Here is a 21173-nt window from a genome sequence, read left to right as displayed (position 1 = left end):
AGTTTGTACCTTACCAGAAAAAAATTGGGAATGATTTTTTAGAATTGGTACATCGGCTGTCGAATCCGCCAAGACACACCGCCCCAGAGATGCAATCAACAGTGCGGAATTGAGACCGCTCATCAAAACCGCCTGCACCAATATTTCTGTGCAATGCATGGGTCAGCGAAGCGGACACATTGCCTTCTTCATTTCCCATATTTGCCCCTGTAAAAGAAAAACGCTGCCTTCAACATGCGCCATTTGTCGCACACGATATGCACTCGCAAAAATGATACAATTCAAAGAGATTTCTCCAACGGTCAACTCAACCAACTCGTGAATAATAAGACAATCAAGCAGGATCGGACAGTGACTCGCAGCTACTGGTTAGGAACAGATTCGCCGATACAGATGACCTGCACCCCGCGATATTAAACAACGGCCTTCGAACCGTGATGAAAATGCAAAAACTGGACACAAAATGTATAAATTTGATGAACCGGATCATCTCCCAACACGCATCAGCCTCATTCCAAGAAATGTCTTGTAAAGTGACGCATAGTGGACCCTTCTGAACCGTGGTTCCTGAATTTGTCTTTCATGTCTTCTTTGCTTCACTACTCTGTCTATTATTACGAAGTAAAGGCGACGAAATCTCATTGACAGTGTACTGAATATCATAATTGCCCCACGCAGACCCAGTCCCTCAGACACTGTGCGCTGGGCCGACACACTTCTGACACGAATGTAACCATCGTCGACGTGATTCGTGATTTTGGAACCTGCCGATCCCATCTCTCTTCATACTGTGTCTTGATGGTGAACAAGACAGTTTAATTCAATGTGTTTTCTGGGAAAAGCAAAAATACACATCTCCTGATTTGCACAAAAGTCTGATGTATAATGTTGCTTGCTGACTATATAAGTAGTGGCCCTCTTTAGGCAACTGGTTAATTGAAATCGTTTTTACTTTACATGGAGCCAAACATAATTTCCGATATAATTTTTGCGGAATCTCATGCCACTGGAACTGATCGCGTGAATATTGCTGCCATTAGCCCGCCTGCAGATGTCAGGGTCTGAAGTGAACAACCGCCTCAATATTTACAGCTCAATACACGCGGAAGTGTTTGGGTGATCGTGCATCCAGTCTTCCAAAATTAACATGGGACGATCTTCCTTTCCACATGGTATTGAGTTGCCGCGATTTTACTGATTTCACAGACAAATCGAGCATCTTCAGTAAATGGAGTGATTTCAGAGGCGCAGAAACCCTCAGTTGGCCAAGCGTGTCTCGCCAAACCGCAGTTCCTCTTTAGTATAGTGGTTAGTATCCCTGCCTGTCACGCGGGAGACCGGGGTTCAATTCCCCGACGGGGAGAGTTTTGTACCTTACCAGAAAAAAATTGGGAATGATTTTTTAGAATTGGTATATCGGCTGTCGAATCCGCCAAGGCACACCGTACCAGAGATGCAATCAACAGTGCGGAATTGAGACCGCTCATCAAAACCGCCCGCACCAATGTTTCTGTGCAATGCGTGGGTCAGCGAAACGGACACATTACCTTCTTCATTTCCCATATTTGCCCCTGTAAAAGAAAAACGCTGCCTTCAACATGCGCCATTTGTCGCACACGATATGCACTCGCAAAAACGATACAATTCAAAGAGATTTCTCCAACGGTCAACTCAACCAACTCGTGAATAATAAGACAATCAAGCAGGATCGGACAGTGACTCGCAGCTCCTGGTTAGGAACAGATTCGCCGATACAGATGACCTGCACCCCGCGATATTAAACAACGGCCTTCGAACCGCGATGAAAATGCAAAAACTGGACACAAAATGTATAAATTTGATGAACCGGATCATCTCCCAACACGCATCAGCCTCATTCCAAGAAATGTCTTGTAAAGTGACGCATAGTGGACCCTTCTGAACCGTGGTTCCTGAATTTGTCTTTCATGTCTTCTTTGCTTCACTACTCTGTCTATTATTACGAAGTAAAGGGGAACGAAATCTCATTGACAGTGTACTGAATATCATAATTGTCCCACGCAGACCCAGTCCCTCAGACACTGTGTTCTGGGCCGACACACTTCTGACACGAATGTAACCACCGTCGACGTGATTCGTGATTTTGGAGCCTGCCGATCCCATCTCTCTTCATACTGTGTCGTGATGGTGAACAAGACAGTTTAATTCAATGTGTTTTCTGGGAAAAGCAAAAATACACATCTCCTGATTTGCACAAAAGTCTGATGTATAATGTTGCTTGCTGACTATATAAGTAGTGGCCCTGTTTAGGCAACTGGTTAATTGAAATTGTTTTTACTTTACATGGAGCCAAACATTCTTTCCGATATAATTTTTGCGGTATCTCATGCTACCGGAACTGATCGCGTGAATATTGCTGCCATTAGCCCGCCTGCAGATGTCAGGGTCTGAAGTGAATAACCGCCTCAATATTTACAGCTCAATACACGCGGAAGTGTTTGGGTGATCCTGCATCCAGTCTTCCAAAACTAACATGGGACGATCTTCCTTTCCACATGGTATTGCGTTGCCACGATTTTACTGATTTCACAGACAAATCGAGCATATTCAGTAAATGGAGTGATTTCAGAGGCGCAGAAACCCTCTCTGTTAATCTCTGTGCCCACTCCGCTGCCAACACTCCCACCCACCCACTGCCCATTATATTGACACTGAAATCCTGTCCCGGTTCAGACACAGAGAATGTTTCATCAGTAATTTCCAGACACTTCTTCCTTCTCTCTGACAGCGAATTTACTGGGAATTGCAATTCTGAGTCGGGGCAAGTGTGGCCTCGCTACCTGCACCTCTCGCTACCTGGTGGCCATGGCGGCGGCAGATCTGATGTTTATGATCACTCGTCCCATACTGAACAAGATCAATTGCTATTATTTCCTCTGGAATTTCCTGGACATTACTTATGTGTGCCGTGTTAACGGTGTTCTGATGCCTGCAGCCGCGGACTGTTCTGTCTGGTTCACCCTCACATTCTCCTTTGATCGATTTGTGGCTATTCGCTGCCAGAAACTGAAAAGACACTATTGCACCGGGAAAACAGCGGCTGTGGTCCTGTCAACGAGCGGACTCTTGCTCTGTATAAAAAACATCCCACGGTACTTTACAAATGAACCTTTACAGATAATCGACAATGTGCCGTGGTTCTGTCAGACAAAGAGCAGCTATTACACTGATACCGGATGGGTTGTATATAACTGGTTTGATCAGATTTTAACCCCATTGATCCCATTCTTTTTAAACCTGTTGATCAACACTCTGACAGTCAGACACATTTTAATCACAAGTCGAAGCCGGAAGGCACTGAGGGCTCAGAGTCAGGGAGACAATCGTAAAGACCCAGAGATGGAGAGCAGAAGGAAGTCAATGATTTTACTCTTCAGCATCTCCGGTGCTTTCATTCTCCTCTGGACTGTGTTTGTTATTAAATTTTTCTATATTGATTTGAGAGGATTATATTACCTCACCATTCCACAATATAATTTACAAGAAGTCGGATTTATGATGCGGGATTTAAATTGCTGCACAAACACATTTATTTATGTGGTGACTCAGTCCAGGTTCAGGGAGCAGATCAAGATCGCGGTGAAATATCCGGTTACAACAATTATCAAATTAACCAATAAATAAAACTGACCTACAGCCCCTCAGCCAATCAGGATCTCCAGCCGCTGCCGGACAGCCTTTCAGCCAATCAGGAGGTCCAACCACAGAATGATGCCCCCTGAGCCAATCGGCAAGTTCAGAACACTGACTAACTGAAATCCCAAACAATCAGAGACTCCGCTTGGATATGGTGATGTCCGCAGTTGACAAGCTTTAATCACCCCCAATTGAACAAAACGGCAACACTTTCTAATGCTGCTGTTTCCTCTTCTTTCGTCTTAATTTCCAACCCAAAGAAAAATGGTTCTGAGATATTCTGATCAATTCAGCAAACTGGAGGGAAGTTCCACATTCTGTTTAGTAAGTGGTGATAAACATGCTGCTGTATTTCGAGAGGAAATTATTAGTTTTACTCTCATCTTGTTTTCTTATCTAGATTTAGTCTGACTACAATTGGGAATATCTGGAGCTCTTCCCTAGAAATTGTGCGGCATGCGAACACTGTCATCAGATTACCCCTGTCCTTCCCTCTTCACCGTTTACACTTCATGAAATGCGCTGCCTCACATCTGAAATTATGTTTGTGGATTTTGTTTGCACCTCAGCCAATGCATTTGCATTATTGCTACTCCTGTTATTAAAGTATAATCAGCAGTGCTATTAGTGGTATTGTTATAAGGAGACGGAGCACTCAAACAACGTACCCACCTTTTCAAGCACGTCATACGAAAGTGCTGATCAATGTTCATCTTCAATGCTTGCCATTGTTATCCCCCGAGAATCATATTTATAATGTTTTGGGCTTTATTAGGCTTGATCGACATATATTGGCTTGAACGCTGTTTGCTTTTTTCTATATTATGCTCTGAAAATGCTTTTCTCCATTCATTCATCTAAGCTCTTTTGTTCCAAATAAACATGTGGTCTCCATTTTCTTCATACCAATCTGCTCCATTTCCTTCAATATATATTGAGTGGCATTGAGGGAGTAAGTTGGATGGTGATGATAACACATCTGCTCTATACAAACATACTTCCGATAAACAGCTGTATTCAATCACAATACCACTCAATTTCTGAGCTCCCATGGTCCTCTGGCAGAGAAAATTTCGATTATTCAACAATCTTTTGAGTAAATATCGTCACCTTTCTACTAAATGGGTTGCTGCTTTTTGCTTTTGCTATTGTCCCACCGGTTCCAAACTCACAAACAATGGTTAACATTTTACCTGCAGCTCAGCTGTCTACCCTTATAAGTATTTTATATTTCTCAATCTTATCAACTTACTGCTCAAAATAAGAGGGAGCGGGAGAGAGAGTGTGTGTGTCAGAAATAAACTGTGCAAAATACCGGCCTAGCTTCTTCCATCTATCTTGATAGGACACTCGAAAAATCCCTGGAACAAATCTGATGAAACTTCATTAAGAGAGAGAGAGAGATGGAGTGTGTCTGCGTCAGAAAGAGTCGATGACTGTATGTGTGTATGAGAGGGAGAAAGATTGAAAGATAGAGGGAGTCAGAAAGTGTTTGTGTGTGTGGGCGAGAGAGGGAGGTAGGTAGGGGGAGATCGGGTGTGTCAGAATGTGTCTCTGTGTGCGTATGAGTGCGTGTGCGCGAGAATGAGTGATTGTATATTTCAGAAAGCGTCTGTGTGTGAGTGTGTTTGTGTGAGAGGGAGAGAGAGGGGGGAAGAGAGCGAGAGAGTGGTGTCAGAAAGAGTCTGTGCCTGTGTGTGAGAGGGATTAAGAGAGAGTGAGTGTGTGTCAGAAAGAGTTTGTGTGCGTGGCTTTGCGCTGGAGAGAGACGATGTGTGCCAGAAAGAGTCTGTGTCTGTGTCTGTGAGAGAGAGAGTAAGAGAGACGGAGAGCATTGTGTCAGAAATTGTGTGTCTGCGAGAGGGAGAGCATGTGTGTCAGAAATAGAGTGTGTGTGTGTGCGAGGGGGCGAGCATGTGCGTCAGGAATAGTCTGTGTGTGCAGGAGAGAGAGATGTGCATCAGACATAGTCTGTGTCTGTGTGCGAGAGAGAGAGAGATGTCCGTCAGAAATCGTCTGTGTTTATGTGCAAGAGAGAGAGATGTGCGTCAAAAGTGGTCTGTTTGTGTGTGTGTCCAAGTGTGTGCGCGGGCGAGAGAGATGTGCGTCAGAAATAGTCTGTGTGTGCGAGAGAGTGAATTTGTGAGTCAAAAGTAGTCTGTGTGTGTGCAAGTGTGTGTGCGGGAGAGAGAGATGTGCGTCAGAAATAGTCTGTGCGTTTGCGAGAGAGGGAGGGATTGTGCATCAGAAATAGTCTGTGTGTGCGAGTGTGTGTGCGAGAGAGTGAATTTGTGAGTCAAAAGTAGTCTGTGTGTGTGCAAGTGTGTGTGCGGGAGAGCGAGATGTGCATCAGAAATAGTCTGCGTGCGTATGCAAGAGGGAGAGCATGTGCGTCAGAAATAGTCTGTGTGTGCGTGCGAGAGAGATGTGTGCGTCAAAGGTAGTCTCTCTGTGTGTTTCTGTGCGAGAGAATGAACCTGTGACTCAAAGTTAGTCTGTGTGTCTGAGCGCAAGTGTGTGTGCGAGAGAGAGTTGTGCGTCAGAAATAGTCTGTGTGTGTGCAAGAGCGAGATGTGCGTCAGAAATAGTCTATCTGTGTGTGCGCAAGAGAGTGAACCTGTACGTCAAAAGTAGTCTGTGCATGCGTGTGTGTGCATGAAAGAGTGAACATGCACGTCCAAAGTAGTATATGCATGTGTGTGTGCGAGTGTGTGCGAGAGAATGAACGTGTGCGTCAAAAGTAGTCTGTGCGTGCGAGCGTCAAAAGTAGTCTGTGTGTGCCAGAGAGTGCGTGTGCGTGTCAAAAGTAGCCTGTGTGTGCGCATGCATTAAAAGTAGTCTGTGTGCGTGAGCGAGTGTGTGCGTGCGTCTAAAGTAGTCTGTGTGTCATCAGCACTCCTATGCTCCTCAGCAAGATGCACAACGAGCCCATTGGCGACACTGGGCGAAGTGATGAGGAAGTGGACACTAGGAAAAGGACAGGAATTGAGACACTTCCAAATAAAACACCTCCTCCGCAAAGAGACTGTAGGGTACCCCGGGCCCCCAGAAAACACACGACTGGAGGACCTGAGAGGCACCAGCAGCGAGACGGGGTGGATGTTTATGTCAAAATATTCGGATAGCTACTGGACGGAGCTCGAACCCCACTGGACGAGACCAGACAAAAATGGGAGTAGGCCGAACTGGGGAGAGATAGAGATAGTGATGGAGACAGAGGCAGAGGCAGAGAGAGATAGAGAGGTAGAATGTGCCAGAAAGAGTGTGTGGAGGAGAGAGAGAGTGAGAGTGTTTGTGTCAGAAAAACGTTTTTGAGAGTCTGTGACAGTGTGTATGTGAGAGAGAGATTGAAAGAGATATAGCGAGGTAGAGAGAGAGATAAGGACAGCGAGAGAGAGCCAGAAAGAGTTTGTGTGTGTGCGTCTGAGAGAGAGAGAGCGTGTGACAGAACGGTCCTTGTCTGTCTGTGTGTGTGTGTGTGTGAAAGAGAGACACAGAGAGATAGGCAAACTCAGAAGCAATTTGTGTCTGTGTTTCTGAGGCAGAGAGCTAGAGGGAGTGCGATTGTATCAGAGAATATGTGCATATGTGTGAGAGGGAGACAGAAAAAGAGAATGTGTTTTGGAAATAGTTTATGCTAAGCGCGTGCCTGAGGGAGAGATCGTTTGTCTCTGAAAAAGTCTGTGACTGTGTATGTGTGGCAGCTAAACGTTCCAGGATTTAGATGTTTCAGGCGGGATAGAGGGGGATGTAAAAGGGGAGGCGGAGTTGTGCTACTGGTTAGGGAGAATATCACAGCTGTACTGCGGGAGGACACCTCAGAGGGCAGTGAGGCTATATGGGTAGAGATCAGGAATAAGAAGGGTGCAGTTACAATGTTGGGGGGGTTCCTACAGGCATCCCAACAGCCAGCGGGAGATAGAGGAGCAGATAGGTAGACAGATTTTGGAAAAGAGTAAAAACAACAGGGGTGTGGTGATGGGAGACTTCAACTTCACCAATATTGACTGGGACTCACTTAGTGCCAGGGGCCTAGACGGGGCGGAGTTTGTAAGAAGCATCCAGGAAGACTTCTTAAAACAATATGTAGACAGTCCAACTAGGGAAGGGACGGTACTGGACCTGGTATTGGGGAATGAGCCCGGCCAGGTGGTAGATGTTTCAGTAGGGGAGCATTTCGGTAACAGTGACCACAATTCAGTAAGTTTTAAAGTACTGGTGGACAAGGATAAGAGTGGTCCTAGGATGAATGTGCTAAATAGGAGGAAGGCTAATTATAACAATATTAGGCGGGAACTGAAGAACCTAGATTGGGGGCAGATGTTTGAGGGCAAATCAACATCTGACATGTGGGAGGCTTTCAAGTGACAGTTGAAAGGAATTCAGGACCGGCATGTTCCTGTGAGGATGAAGGATATATACGGCAATTTTCGGGAATCTTGGTTAACGAGAGATATTGTAGGCCTCGTCAAAAAGAAAAAGGAGGCATTTGTCAGGGCTAAAAGGCTGGGAACAGATGAAGCCTGTGTGGAATATAAGGAAAGTAGGAAGGAACTTAAGCAAGGAGTCAGGAGGGCTAGAAGGGGTCATGATAAGTCATTGGAAAATAGGGTGAAGGAAAATCCCAAGGCTTTTCACACATACATAAATAGCAAGAGGGTAGCAAAAGGGGAAGGAAAGCTCATTGACAGTGTACTGAATATCATAATTGCCCCACGCAGACCCAGTCCCGCAGACACTGTGCCCTGGGCCAACACACTTCTGGCACGAATGTAACCAGCGTCGACGTGATTCGTGATTTTGGAACCTGCCGATCCCACCTCTCTTCATACTGTGTCCTGATGGTGAACAAGACAGTTTAATTCAATGTGTTTTCTGGGAAAAGCAAAAATACGCATCTCCTGATTTGCACAAAAGTCTGATGTATAATGTTGCTTGCTGACTATATAAGTAGTGGCCCTGTTTAGGCAACGGGTTAATTGAAATCGTTTTTACTTTACATGGAGCCAAATATAATTTCCGATCTAATTTCTGCGGAATCTCATGCCACTGGAACTGATTGCGTGAATATTGCTGCCATGAGCCCGCCTGCAGATTTCAGGGTCTGAAGTGAACAACCGCCTCAATATTTACAGCTCAATACACGCGGAAGAGTTTGGGTGATCCTGCATCCAATCTTCCAAAGTTAACATGCGACGATCTTCATTTCCACATGGTATTGAGTTGCCGCGATTGTACTGATTTCACAGACAAATCGAGCATCTTCAGTAAATGGAGTGATTTCAGAGGCACAGAAACCCTCAGTTGGCCAAGCGGGGCTGACAAAATAGCATTTACTCGTTAGTATAGTGGTTAGTATCCCTGCCTGTCACGTGGGAGACCGGGGTTCAAATTCCTGACTTGGAGAGTTTGTACCTTCCCAGAAAAATATTGCGAATTATTTTTTAGAATTGGTACATCGGCTGTCGAATCCGCCAAGGCACATCGCCCCAGAGATGCAATCAACAGGGCGGAATTGAGACTGCTCATCAAAACCGCCCGCACCAATATTTCTGTGCAATGCGTGGGTCAGCGAACCGGACACATTACCTTCTTCATTTCCCACATTTGCCCCTGTAAAAGAAAAACGCTGCCTTCAACATGCGCCATTTGTCGCACACGATATGCACTCGCAAAAACGATACAATTCAAAGAGATTTCAACAACGGTCAACTCAACCAACTCAGACAGATGACCTGCACCCCGCGATATTAAACAACGTCCTTCGAACCCCGATGAAAATGCAGAAACTGGACAAAAAATGTATAAATCTGATGAACCGGATCATCTCTCAACACGCATCAGCCTCATTCCAAGAAATGTCTTGTAAAGTGACGCATAGTGGACCCTTCTGAACCGTGGTTCCTGAATTTGTCTTTCATGTCTTCTTTGCTTCACTACTCTGTCTATTATTACGAAGTAAAGGGGAACGAAATCTCATTGACAGTGTACTGAATATCATAATTGCCCCACGCAGACCCAGTCCCTCAGACACTGTGTCCTTGGCCGACACACTTCTGACACGAATGTAACCAGCGTCGACGTGATTCGTGATTTTGGAACCTGCCGATCCCATCTCTCTTCATACTGTGTCGTGATGGTGAACAATACAGTTTAATTCAATGTGTTTTCTGGGAAAAGTAAAAATACACATCTCCTGATTTGCACAAACGTCTGATATATAATGTTGCTTGCTGACTATATAAGTAGTGGCCCTGTTTAGGCAAATGGTTAATTGAAATCGTTTTTACTTTACATGGAGCCAAACATAATTTCCGATCTAATTTTTGCGGAATCTCATGCCACTGGAACTGATCGCGTGAATATTGCTGCCATTAGCCCGCCTGCAGATGTCAGGGTCTGTAGTGAAGAACCGCCTCAATATTTACAGCTCAATACACGTGTTTGGGTGATCCTGCATCCAGTCTTCCAAAATTAACATGGGACGATCTTCCTTTCCACATGGTATTGAGTTGCCGCGATTTTACTGATTTCACATACAAATCGAGCATCTTCAGTAAATGGAGTGATTTCAGAGGCGCAGAAACCCTCAGTTGGCCAAGCGTGTCTCGCCAAACCGAAGTTCCTCGTTATTATAGTGGTTAGTATCCCTGCCTGTCACGTGGGAGACCGGGGTTCAATTCCCCGACGGGGAGAGTTTGTACCTTATCAGAAAAAAATTGGGAATGGTTTTTTAGAATTGGTACATCGGCTGTCGAATCCGCCAAGGCACACCGCCCCAGAGATGCAATCAACAGTGCGGAATTGAGACCGCTAATCAAAACCGCCCGCACCAATATTTCTGTGCAATGCGTGGGTCAGCGAAACGGACACATTACCTTCTTCAATTCCCATACTTGCCCCGTAAAAGAAAAACGCTGCCTTCAACATGCGCCATTTGTCGCACACGATATGCACTCGCAAAAACGATACAATTCAAAGAGATTTCTCCAACGGTCAACTCAACCAACTCGTGAATAATAAGACAATCAAGCAGGATCGGACAGTGACTCGCAGCTACTGGTTAGGAACAGATTCGCCGATACAGATGACCTGCACCCCGCGATATTAAACAACGGCCTTCGAACCGCGATGAAAATGCAAAAACTGGACACAAAATGTATAAATTTGATGAACCGGATCATCTCTCAACACGCATCAGCCTCATTCCAAGAAATGTCTTGTAAAGTGACGCATAGTGGACCCTTCTGAACCGTGGTTCCTGAATTTGTCTTTCATGTCTTCTTTGCTTCACTACTCTGTCTATTATTACGAAGTAAAGGGGAACGAAATCTCATTGACAGTGTACTGAATATCATAATTGCCCCACGCAGACCCAGTCCCTCAGACACTGTGCCCTGGGCCGACACACTTCTGACACGAATGTAACCACCGTCGACGTGATTCGTGATTTTGGAACCTGCCGATCCCATCTCTCTTCATACTGTGTCGTGATGGTGAACAAGACAGTTTAATTCAATGTGTTTTCTGGGAAAAGCAAAAATACACATCTCCTGATTTGCACAAAAGTCTGATGTATAATGTTGCTTGCTGACTATATAAGTAGCGGCCCTGTTTAGGCAACTGGTTAATTGAAATTGTTTTTAATTTACATGGAGCCAAACATAATTTCCGATATAATTTTTGCGGAATCTCATGCCACTGGAACTGATCGCGTGAATATTGCTGCCATTAGCCCGCCTGCAGATGTCAGGGTCTGAAGTGAACAACCGCCTCAATATTTACAGCTCTATACACGCGGAAGTGTTTGGGTGATCCTGCATCCAGTCTTCCAAAATTAACATGGGACGATCTTCCTTTCCACATGGTATTGAGTTGCCGCGATTTTACTGATTCCACAGACAAATCGAGCATCTTCAGTAAATGGAGTGATTTCAGAGGCGCAGAAACTCTCAGTTGGCCAAGCGTGTCTCGCCAAACCAAAGTTCCTCATTAGTATAGTGGTTAGTATCCCCGCCTGTCACGCGGGAGACCGGGGTTCAATTCCCCGACGGGGAGAGTCTGTACCTTGCCAGAAAAAAATGGGGAATGATTTTTTAGAATTGGTACATCGGCTGTCGAATCCGCCAAGGCACACCGCCCCAGAGATGCAATCAACAGTGCGGAATTGAGACCGCTCATCAAAACCGCCCGCACCAATATTTCTGTGCAATGTGTGGGTCAGCGAAACGGACACATTACCTTCTTCATTTCCCATATTTGCCCCGTAAAAGAAAAACGCTGCCTTCAACATGCGCCATTTGTCGCACACGATATGCACTCGCAAAAACGATACAATTCAAAGAGATTTCTCCAACGGTCAACTCAACCAACTCAGGCAGGATCGGACAGTGACTCGCAGCTACTGGTTAGGAACAGATTCGCCGATACAGATGACCTGCACGCCGCGATATTAAACAACGGCCTTCGAACCGCGTTGAAAATGCAAAAACTGTACACAAAATGTATAAATTTGATGAACCGGATCATCTCCCAACACGCATCAGCCTCATTCCAAGAAATGTCTTGTAAAGTGACGCATAGTGGACCCTTCTGAACCGTGGTTCCTGAATTTGTCTTTCATGTCTTCTTTGCTTCACTACTCTGTCTATTATTACGAAGTAAAGGGGAACGAAATCTCATTGACAGTGTACTGAATATCATAATTGCCCCACGCAGACCCAGTCCCTCAGACACTGTGCCCTGGGCCGACACACTTCTGACACGAATGTAACCAGCGTCGACGTGATTCGTGATTTTGGAACCTGCCGATCCCATCTCTCTTCATACTGTGTCGTGGTGGTGAACAAGACAGTTTAATTCAATGTGTTTTCTGGGAAAATCAAAAATACACATCTCCTGATTTGCACAAAAGTCTGATGTATAATGTTGCTTGCTGACTATATAAGTAGTGGCCCTCTTTCGGCAACTGGTTAATTGAAATCGTTTTTACTTTACATGGAGCCAAACATAATTTCCGATATAATTTTTACGGAATCTCATGCCACTGGAACTGATCGCGTGAATATTGCTGCCATTAGCCCGCCTGCAGATGTCAGGGTCTGAAGTGAAGAACCGCCTCAATATTTACAGCTCAATACACGCGGAAGAGTTTGGGTGATCCTGCATCCAGTCTTCCAAAATTAACATGGGACGATCTTCCTTTCCACATGGTATTGAGTTGCCGCGATTTTACTGATTTCACAGACAAATCGAGCATCTTCAGTAAATGGAGTGATTTCAGATGCGCAGAAACCCTCAGTTGGCCAAGCGTGTCTCGCCAAACCAAAGTTCCTCATTAGTATAGTGGTTAGTATCCCCGCCTGTCACGCGGGAGACCGGTGTTCAATTCCCCAATTGGGAGAGTTTATACCTTACCAGAAAAAAATTGGGAATGATTTTTTAGAATTGGTACATTGGCTGTCGAATCCGCCAAGGCACACCGCCCCAGAGATGCAATCAACAGTGCGGAATTGAGACCGCTCATCAAAACCGCCCGCACCAATATTTCTGTGCAATGCGTGGGTCAGCGAAACGGACACATTACCTTCTTCATTTCCCACATTTGCCCCTGTAAAAGAAAAACGCTGCCTTCTACATGCGCCGTTTGTCGCACACGATATGCACTCGCAAAAACGATACAATTCAAAGAGATTTCTCCAACGGTCAACTCAACCAACTCGTGAATAATAAGACAATCAAGCAGGATCGGACAGTGACTCGCAGCTCCTGGTTAGGAACAGATTCGCCGATACAGATGACCTGCACCCCGCGATATTAAACAACGGCCTTCGAACCGGGATGAAAATGCAAAAACTGTACGCAAAATGTATAAATTTGATGAACCGTATCATCTCTCAACACGCATCAGCCTCATTCCAAGCAATGTCTTGTAAAGTGACGCATAGTGGACCCTTCTGAACCGTGGTTCCTGAATTTGTCTTTCATGTCTTCTTTGCTTCACTACTCTGTCTATTATTACGAAGTAAAGGGGAACGAAATCTCATTGACGGTGTACTGAATATCATAATTGCCCCACGCAGACCCAGTCCCTCAGACACTGTGCCCTTGGCCGACACACTTCTGACACGAATGTAACCAGCGTCGACGTGATTCGTGATTTTGGAACCTGCCGATCCCATCTCTCTTCATACTGTGTCGTGGTGGTGAACAAGACAGTTTAATTCAATGTGTTTTCTGGGAAAAGCAAAAATACACATCTCCTGATTTGCACAAAAGTCTGATGATGTATAATGTTGCTAGCTGACTATATAAGTAGTGGCCCTCTTTAGGCAACTGGTTAATTGAAATCGTTTTTACTTTACATGGAGCCAAACATAATTTCCGATATAATTTTTGCGGAATCTCATGCCACTGGAACTGATCGCGTGAATATTGCTGCCATTAGCCCGCCTGCAGATGTCAGGGTCTGAAGTGAAGAACCGCCTCAATATTTACAGCTCAATACACGCGGAAGAGTTTGGGTGATCCTGCATCCAGTCTTCCAAAATTAACATGGGACGATCTTCCTTTCCACATGGTATTGAGTTGCCGCGATTTTACTGATTTCACAGACAAATCGAGCATCTTCAGTAAATGGAGTGATTTCAGAGGCGCAGAAACCCTCAGTTGGCCAAGCGTGGCTCGCTGAATCGAAGTTCCTCGTTAGTATAGTGGTTAGTATCCCTGCATGTCACGTGGGAGACGGGGGTTCAATTCCCCGACGGGGAGAGTTTGTACCTTACCAGAACAAAATTGGGAATGATTTTTTAGAATTGGTACATCGGCTGTCGAATCCGCCAAGGCACACAACCCCAGAGATGCAATCAACAGTGCGGAATTGAGACATCTCATCAAAACCGCCCACACCAATATTTCTGTGCAATGCGTGGGTCAGCGAAACGGACACATTACCTTCTTCATTTCCCATATTTGCCCCTGTAAAAGAAAAACGCTGCCTTCAACATGCGCCATTTGTCGCACACGATATGCACTCCCAAAAACGATACAATTCAAAGAGATTTCTCCAACGGTCAACTCAACCAACTCAGGCAGGATCGGACAGTGACTCGCAGCTACTGGTTAGGAACAGATTCGCCGATACAGATGACCTGCACCCCGCGATATTAAACAACGGCCTTCGAACCGCGTTGAAAATGCAAAAACTGTACACAAAATGTATAAATTTGATGAACCGGATCATCTCCCAACACGCATCAGCCTCATTCCAAGAAATGTCTTGTAAAGTGACGCATAGTGGACCCTTCTGGACCGTGGTTCCTGAATTTGTCTTTCATGTCTTCTTTGCTTCACTACTCTGTCTATTATTACGAAGTAAAGGGGAACGAAATCTCATTGACAGTGTACTGAATATCATAATTGCCCCACGCAGACCCAGTCCCTCAGACACTGTGCGCTGGGCCGACACACTTCTGACACGAATGTAACCATCGTCGACGTGATTCGTGATTTTGGAACCTGCCGATCCCATCTCTCTTCATACTGTGTCTTGATGGTGAACAAGACAGTTTAATTCAATGTGTTTTCTGGGAAAATCAAAAATACACATCTCCTGATTTGCACTAAAGTCTGATGTATAATGTTGCTTGCTGACTATATAAGTAGTGGCCCTCTTTCGGCAACTGGTTAATTGAAATCGTTTTTACTTTACATGGAGCCAAACATAATTTCCGATATAATTTTTACGGAATCTCATGCCACTGGAACTGATCGCGTGAATATTGCTGCCATTAGCCCGCCTGCAGATGTCAGGGTCTGAAGTGAAGAACCGCCTCAATATTTACAGCTCAATACACGCGGAAGAGTTTGGGTGATCCTGCATCCAGTCTTCCAAAATTAACATGGGACGATCTTCCTTTCCACATGGTATTGAGTTGCCGCGATTTTACTGATTTCACAGACAAATCGAGCATCTTCAGTAAATGGAGTGATTTCAGATGCGCAGAAACCCTCAGTTGGCCAAGCGTGTCTCGCCAAACCAAAGTTCCTCATTAGTATAGTGGTTAGTATCCCCGCCTGTCACGCGGGAGACCGGTGTTCAATTCCCCAATTGGGAGAGTTTATACCTTACCAGAAAAAAATTGGGAATGATTTTTTAGAATTGGTACATTGGCTGTCGAATCCGCCAAGGCACACCGCCCCAGAGATGCAATCAACAGTGCGGAATTGAGACCGCTCATCAAAACCGCCCGCACCAATATTTCTGTGCAATGCGTGGGTCAGCGAAACGGACACATTACCTTCTTCATTTCCCACATTTGCCCCTGTAAAAGAAAAACGCTGCCTTCAACATGCGCCATTTGTCGCACACGATATGCACTCGCAAAAACGATACAATTCAAAGAGATTTCTCCAACGGTCAACTCAACCAACTCGTGAATAATAAGACAATCAAGCAGGATCGGACAGTGACTCGCAGCTCCTGGTTAGGAACAGATTCGCCGATACAGATGACCTGCACCCCGCGATATTAAACAACGGCCTTCGAACCGCGTTGAAAATGCAAAAACTGTACACAAAATGTATAAATTTGATGAACCGGATCATCTCTCAACACGCATCAGCCTCATTCCAAGAAATGTCTTGTAAAGTGACGCATAGTGGACCCTTCTGGACCGTGGTTCCTGAATTTGTCTTTCATGTCTTCTTTGCTTCACTACTCTGTCTATTATTACGAAGTAAAGGGGAACGAAATCTCATTGACAGTGTACTGAATATCATAATTGCCCCACGCAGACCCAGTCCCTCAGACACTGTGCGCTGGGCCGACACACTTCTGACACGAATGTAACCATCGTCGACGTGATTCGTGATTTTGGAACCTGCCGATCCCATCTCTCTTCATACTGTGTCTAGATGGTGAACAAGACAGTTTAATTCAATGTGTTTTCTGGGAAAATCAAAAATACACATCTCCTGATTTGCACTAAAGTCTGATGTATAATGTTGCTTGCTGACTATATAAGTAGTGGCCCTCTTTCGGCAACTGGTTAATTGAAATCGTTTTTACTTTACATGGAGCCAAACATAATTTCCGATATAATTTTTACGGAATCTCATGCCACTGGAACTGATCGCGTGAATATTGCTGCCATTAGCCCGCCTGCAGATGTCAGGGTCTGAAGTGAAGAACCGCCTCAATATTTACAGCTCAATACACGCGGAAGAGTTTGGGTGATCCTGCATCCAGTCTTCCAAAATTAACATGGGACGATCTTCCTTTCCACATGGTATTGAGTTGCCGCGATTTTACTGATTTCACAGACAAATCGAGCATCTTCAGTAAATGGAGTGATTTCAGATGCGCAGAAACCCTCAGTTGGCCAAGCGTGTCTCGCCAAACCAAAGTTCCTCATTAGTATAGTGGTTAGTATCCCCGCCTGTCACGCGGGAGACCGGTGTTCAATTCCCCAATTGGGATAGTTTATACCTTACCAGAAAAAAATTGGGAATGATTTTTTAGAATTGGTACTTTGGCTGTCGAATCCGCCAAGGCACACCGCCCCAGAGATGCAATCAACAGTGCGGAATTGAGACCGCTCATCAAAACCGCCCGCACCAATATTTCTGTGCAATGCTTGGGTCAGCGAAACGGACACATTACCTTCTTCATTTCCCACATTTGCCCCTGTAAAAGAAAAACGCTGCCTTCAACATGCGCCATTTGTCGCACACGATATGCACTCGCAAAAACGATACAATTCAAAGAGATTTCTCCAACGGTCAACTCAACCAACTCGTGAATAATAAGACAATCAAGCAGGATCGGACAGTGACTCGCAGCTCCTGGTTAGGAACAGATTCGCCGATACAGATGACCTGCACCCCGCGATATTAAACAACGGCCTTCGAACCGGGATGAAAATGCAAAAACTGTACGCAAAATGTATAAATTTGATGAACCGTATCATCTCTCAACACGCATCAGCCTCATTCCAAGAAATGTCTTGTAAAGTGACGCATAGTGGACCCTTCTGAACCGTGGTTCCTGAATTTGTCTTTCATGTCTTCTTTGCTTCACTACTCTGTCTATTATTACGAAGTAAAGGCGACGAAATCTCATTGACAGTGTACTGAATATCATAATTGCCCCACGCAGACCCAGTCCCTCAGACACTGTGCCCTGGGCCGACACACTTCTGACACGAATGTAACCAGCGTCGACGTGATTCGTGATTTTGGAACCTGCCGATCCCATCTCTCTTCATACTGTGTCGTGGTGGTGAACAAGACAGTTTAATTCAATGTGTTTTCTGGGAAAAGCAAAAATACACATCTCCTGATTTGCACAAAAGTCTGATGATGTATAATGTTGCTAGCTGACTATATAAGTAGTGGCCCTCTTTAGGCAACTGGTTAATTGAAATCGTTTTTACTTTACATGGAGCCAAACATAATTTCCGATATAATTTTTGCGGAATCTCATGCCACTGGAACTGATCGCGTGAATATTGCTGCCATTAGCCCGCCTGCAGATGTCAGGGTCTGAAGTGAAGAACCGCCTCAATATTTACAGCTCAATACACGCGGAAGAGTTTGGGTGATCCTGCATCCAGTCTTCCAAAATTAACATGGGACGATCTTCCTTTCCACATGGTATTGAGTTGCCGCGATTTTACTGATTTCACAGACAAATCGAGCATCTTCAGTAAATGGAGTGATTTCAGAGGCGCAGAAACCCTCAGTTGGCCAAGCGTGGCTCGCCGAATCGAAGTTCCTCGTTAGTATAGTGGTTAGTATCCCTGCATGTCACGTGGGAGACGGGGGTTCAATTCCCCGACGGGGATAGTTTGTACCTTACCGGAACAAAATTGGGAATGATTTTTTAGAATTGGTACATCGGCTGTCGAATCCGCCAAGGCACACAACTCCAGAGATGCAATCAACAGTGCGGAATTGAGACATCTCATCAAAACCGCCCACACCAATATTTCTGTGCAATGCGTGGGTCAGCGAAACGGACACATTACCTTCTTCATTTCCCACATTTGCCCCTGTAAAAGAAAAACGCTGCCTTCAACATGCGCCATTTGTCGCACACGATATGCACTCCCAAAAACGATACAATTCAAAGAGATTTCTCCAACGGTCAACTCAACCAACTCGTGAATAATAAGACAATCAAGCAGGATCGGACAGTGAGTCGCAGCTACTGGTTAGGAACAGATTCGCCGATACAGATGACCTGCACCCCGCGATATTAAACAACGACCTTCGAACCGCGATGAAAATGCAAAAACTGTACGCAAAATGTATAAATTTGATGAACCGTATCATCTCTCAACACGCATCAGCCTCATTCCAAGAAATGTCTTGTAAAGTGACGCATAGTGGACCCTTCTGAACCGTGGTTCCTGAATTTGTCTTTCATGTCTTCTTTGCTTCACTACTCTGTCTATTATTACGAAGTAAAGGGGAACAAAATCTCATTGACAGTGTACTGAATATCATAATTGCCCCACGCAGACCCAGTCCCTCAGACACTGTGCCCTGGGCCGAGACACTTCTGACACAAATGTAACCAGCGTCGACGTGATTCGTGATTTTGGAACCTGCCGATCCCACCTCTCTTCATAATGTGTCCTGATGGTGAACAAGACAGTTTAATTCAATGTGTTTTCTGGGAAAAGCAAAAATACACATCTCCTGATTTGCACTAAAGTCTGATGTATAATGTTGCTTGCTGACTATATAAGTAGTGGCCCTGTTTAGGCAACTGGTTAATTGAAATTGTTTTTACTTTACATGGAGCCAAACATAATTTCCGATATAATTTTTGCGGAATCTCATGCCACTGGAACTGATCGCGTGAATATTGCTGCCATTAGCCTGCCTGCTAATGTCAGGGTCTGAAGTGAACAACAGCCTCAATATTTACAGCTCAATACACGTGGAAGTGTTTGGGTGATCCTGCATCCAGTCTTCCAAAATTAACATGGGACGATCTTCCTTTCCACATGGTATTGAGTTGCCGCGATTTTACTGATTTCACAGACAAATCGAGCATCTTCAGTAAATGGAGTGATTTCAGAGGCGCAGAAACCCTCAGTTGGCCAAGCGTGGCTGGCCAAATAGAAGTTCCTCGTTATTATAGTGGTTAGTATCCCCGCCTGTCACGCGGGAGACATTCAATTCCCCGACGGGGAGAGTTTGTACCTTACTAGAAAAAAATTAGGGATGATTTTCTAGAATTGGTACATCGGCTGTCGAATCCGCCAAGGCACACCGCCCCAGAGATGCAATGAACAGTGCGGAATTGAGACCGCTCATCAAAACCGCCCGCACCAATATTTCTGTGCAATGCGTGGGTCAGCGAAACAGACACATTACCTTCTTCATTTCCCATATTTGCCCCTGTAAAAGAAAGACGCTGCCTTCAACATGCGCCATTTGTCGCACACGATATGCACTCGCAAAAACGATACAATTCAAAGAGATTTCTCCAAAGGTCAACTCAACCAAGTCGTGAATAATAAGACAATCAAGCAGGATCGGACAGTGACTCGCAGCTCGTGGTTAGGAACAGATTCGCCGATACAGATGACCTGCACCCCGCGATATTAAACAACGGCCTTCGAACCGCGATGAAAATGCAAAAACTGGACAGAAAATGTATAAATCTGATGAACCGGATCATCTCTCAACACGCATCAGCCTCATTCCAAGAAATGTCTTGTAAAGTGACGCATAGTGGACCCTTCTGAACCGTGGTTCCTGAATTTGTCTTTCATGTCTTCTTTGCTTCACTACTCTGTCTATTATTACGAAGTAAAGGGGAACAAAATCTCATTGACAGTGTACTGAATATCATAATTGCCCCACGCAGACCCAGTCCCTCAGACACTGTGCCCTTGGCCGACACACTTCTGACACGAATGTAACCATCGTCGACGTGATTCGTGATTTTGGAACCTGCCGATCCCATCTCTCTTCATACTGTGTCGTGATGGTGAACAAGACAGTTTAATTCAATGTGTTTTCTGGGAAAAGCAAAAATACACATCTCCTGATTTGCACTAAAGTCTGATGTATAATGTTGCTTGCTGACTATATAAGTAGTGGCCCTGTTTAGGCAACTGGTTAATTGAAATCGTTTTTACTTTACATGGAGCCAAACATAATTTCCGATATAATTTTTGCGGAATCTCATGCCACTGGAACTGATCGCGTGAATATTGCTGCCATTAGCCCGCCTGCAGATGTCAGGGTCTGAAGTGAACAACCGCCTCAATATTTACAGCTCAATACACGCGGAAGAGTTTGGGTGATCCTGCATCCAGTCTTCCAAAATTAACATGGGACGATCTTCCTTTCCACATGGTATTGAGTTGCCGCGATTTTACTGATTTCACAGACAAATCGAGCATCTTCAGTAAATGGAGTGATTTCAGAAGCGCAGAAACCCTCAGTTGGCCAAGCGTGTCAAGCCGGACCAAAGT

General features: G+C 45.0%; 1 non-coding gene across 1 annotated transcript; it reads left to right on the top strand.

Moving 5' to 3' along the window:
* Window positions 1-11661: 11661 nt before the first annotated feature.
* Window positions 11662-11733, top strand: trnad-guc (transfer RNA aspartic acid (anticodon GUC)). Its single transcript has one exon. It is a non-coding gene; the product is annotated as a tRNA-Asp (tRNA).
* Window positions 11734-21173: the final 9440 nt, after the last annotated feature.

The sequence above is a fragment of the Scyliorhinus torazame genome, chromosome 25 (genome assembly GCF_047496885.1).
Source record: "Scyliorhinus torazame isolate Kashiwa2021f chromosome 25, sScyTor2.1, whole genome shotgun sequence".
Classification (NCBI taxonomy): domain Eukaryota; kingdom Metazoa; phylum Chordata; class Chondrichthyes; order Carcharhiniformes; family Scyliorhinidae; genus Scyliorhinus; species Scyliorhinus torazame.
This window is presented reverse-complemented; position numbering and strand designations above follow the sequence as displayed.